The sequence below is a fragment of the Ovis canadensis genome, chromosome 15 (genome assembly GCF_042477335.2).
Source record: "Ovis canadensis isolate MfBH-ARS-UI-01 breed Bighorn chromosome 15, ARS-UI_OviCan_v2, whole genome shotgun sequence".
Classification (NCBI taxonomy): Eukaryota; Metazoa; Chordata; class Mammalia; order Artiodactyla; family Bovidae; genus Ovis; species Ovis canadensis.
The window spans coordinates 49,641,799-49,645,141 of record NC_091259.1 but is presented as its reverse complement, the minus strand read 5'-3'; positions in this window follow the sequence as shown (position 1 = coordinate 49,645,141).

Here is a 3,343-nt window from a genome sequence, read left to right as displayed (position 1 = left end):
TTTTCCAGTGAGTCAACTCTTCGCATGAGGTGGCCAAAGGATAGAGAAGTATAAACCCATCATATACCGAGCAGGAGAACCGGGTTACCTGTGAGCTTCCCTAATGCTTGGCACATCTTGGAGAAAAGGAGCCACGACCAGTACATACTATTATTCTAATGTCACAGATAAAAAAAAAAAGCTGAGAGTTAAAGAAATAGCTCATGGTCACTAGCAAGTAAGTGGCAGTGCTGAGGTTGTGGTTTAGGTTCTTATGACTTAAAACACATGCTGTTTGTACCACATTAGTCTCCTAGGATCACCTGCAATATTTCCAAAAAGAAGCCCAGGTTTTGGGGCATATCTGTCCTTGGAGTCATGCCTGGAGCTGTTTTCATGCTCCTTGCTATCTGAATTGTCACATCAAACATGTCCCTGCTCCTAGTCCTTCACAGGCTTTCCTGTTTCACATCTGACAAACTCTGCTCAGAGTCAGTTCTGTGCATCCATAGTTCTGCCAAAGTGCCCACTGTGGTGTCTCCTTCCTAAGGCATACACTTTGGCCCATCATTTGTATATATAGCAGTATCACTGCTTTATGGATGTTTTCTTGCAAATATCCTCTGGTCATATTTCAGTTCATAAGAAATTTGGGTAACATTGTTTTGGACAACTGTGGAGGTCTTGATAATTTACAAATATCTTGTCTATTTTGTTTCTTGACAATAATGTTCTAGGGGAAGGAAACTAAAATTTCTTGGGAACTCATTGGGTGTCAGGAACTGTTCTAAGCATTTTCATAAACTTTTATTCTCATTCATTTTTCATAACAACATTCTGAGAAAGGGGTTATTATTCAGAAGTATAACTCCTGAATAAAAACTGAACTCGAATCAAAGAGGATGATTAAAGTAAAAAAGAAAAAAAAAGACATTTGGTTTCAGATATCTGAATAGGAATAATAACACTTTCTTTATCTTGGCTTCCCTTAATTACTCTCATGGGGAGTTTTTCACCCTTTGCAGTATATTTATAATTTCTCAAGGGTGTGTTTGACTGTCTCTGTAGAATTGGAAATGAATATTTGGAACTTGATTGAGAGTGTATCATTTAGGACTCTCTTGGTTGCAAAAAAAAAAAAACAAACTCAACTTATCCTTGCTTAAGCAATAAAAAGGGAATTTATTGGCTTATGCAACTAAAAAGTACAAGGATAGACAGATCTTCAGGTATAGTTTGATCCAGAGGCTTAATACTAGATCCAAATCTCACTCTATTTCTTGGTACTGGTTGTCCCTATATTGGCTTTGTCTTCAGACTCTAAGCAGTGGAAAAGAAGGTTTTGAGTAGCCTTTTGTCCTGCATTTAAGTTCAGTAGAAAAGAGTATGTGTTTCTCTCTCAGAAGTCCCTCCAAAGGTTTGTTGTATTTCACCGACCATGTTTAGGTCAAAGTTTATCCCGTAAGCAATTACTATGGGCCAGGGACTGTGATCTTATAACTGATCAGGCCCGAGTTCATGCCCATCCCTGGAATTAGGGATTAGTCACCTTGCCCTTTGTATAGGGACTTCATGAGCGTGAGGGTGGGTTCCAGAGAGGAAAATTGGGGCACAGAAAAGAAAGTTAAACGCATGCTGCATAGTGAAAACAACTGATGCCCAGGACAAACAGTACTTTAAAATCCTCCACTCCCTTTTTGACCCCTTAGAATAGTCTACAGTGTAAAAATGGTTTGTGTTATATTGAGCTTAACTCACAAGTTTACTTCAAGGATAAAGACAAGTGTCCTTTAGAAGATAAACATTTATCCAATAATCACTATGAAACATGAAAACTATATTTTCTCTCAGCTGTCAGAAAGCTTAAAGCTTTATTAGCATTCAGTGACAGAGACTTTCTTTTTCCAAATTCTTACTACAATTATTTATCTTATCGATTTTATTTTTAATCCAACACCTTTCTCTTACAACATGCTAGGATGATTCAGTGCTGAAAGCACATACAAATCAAATTCTCAACACAGCAAGTATCTTCTAATTCTTTCAACGTCTTGTTTGTTTCTATCAAACTTAAAAAAGGAAAAGTAGTTTGGTACACACTCTAAGTCCCGTTAACCCTTTGTTTGATTCTTCACACTTGAGTAGGACTCATCTTCAATTAGGGGCGTTGTAGTCCAAAGGGATCAGGCCTGGGCTTGTCCTGAAGATCCCAGATGAGCCCTCAAGATGATACCTTGTGGTGAACGATATCAGATTTGTGTCTCCAAAGATTTAGCTTCGGGACCAGAGACCAGGCTTGATCACTTCAGACCTTCAGTGAAGCACAGTTTTATTAAAGTATAAAAAAGGACAGAGAAAGCTTCTGACATAGACATCAGCAGGGGGACAGAGAGTGCCCCCTATCTCATCTTTTTAAAAAATAACTTCTCTCTTTACTTTAAAAATACATTCTTGCAGAAAAATGGAAGAATGCAAGGAAAAAACCTGGGATAATAATTTTTCTTTTTTTCCTTGTGTTTATGCCATAAAATTCTTTCATGTGCAAAACTGGGATAATATCATGCACACTATGTAAAATTTTTAATTTAGCAATATATTATATTTTGTCATATTTTTAGATGTTATTATACATAATTTTTGGAGGAGGAAATGGTGATCCACTTCAGTATTCTTGCCTGGAAAATTCCATGGATAGAGGAGCTTGGTTGTCTACAGTGCATGGACTCACAAAGAATTGGGCACAAGTAAGCATACATATATGATTTTTATGATTGCTTAATATTCCCCCAATAGATGTATCACAATTTACTTACAAATGTGTCCCAGCATTTTTTTCCTGTTACACAAATATCAGTTCAGTTCAGTTCAGTGGCTTGGTTGTGTCTGACTCTGCGACCCCATGGACTGCAGCACACCAGGCTTCCCTGTCTATCACCGACTCCCAGAGCTTGCTCAAACTCATGTCCATTGAGTTGGTGATGCCATCCAACCACCTCATCCTCTGTTGTCACCTTCTCCTGCCTTCAGTCTTTCCCACTATCAGGGTCTTTTCCAGTGAGTCAGTTCTTTGCATCAGGTGGCCAAAGCATTGGAGCTTCAGCTTCACCATAAATATAGCAAAGGACACCTGCTGTGTACAGCTGCAGTTAATTCCTTAGGATAAATTTTAGAAGTGGATGTGTTCCCCAGAAAAGCTGTTCCACCACATACAATTTTCAGAGACAATTTTTTTTTCATAGCTGGCAGAAAAGTAAAAGAAATATCAGTATTTTATTGCTACTTTGTACAAGAACCCTATTCTGTGCAGTTGTATACATTTAGTAATTTCCTGGGAAAGGTCTTCTGATTGACAGTTGAGTTGTCC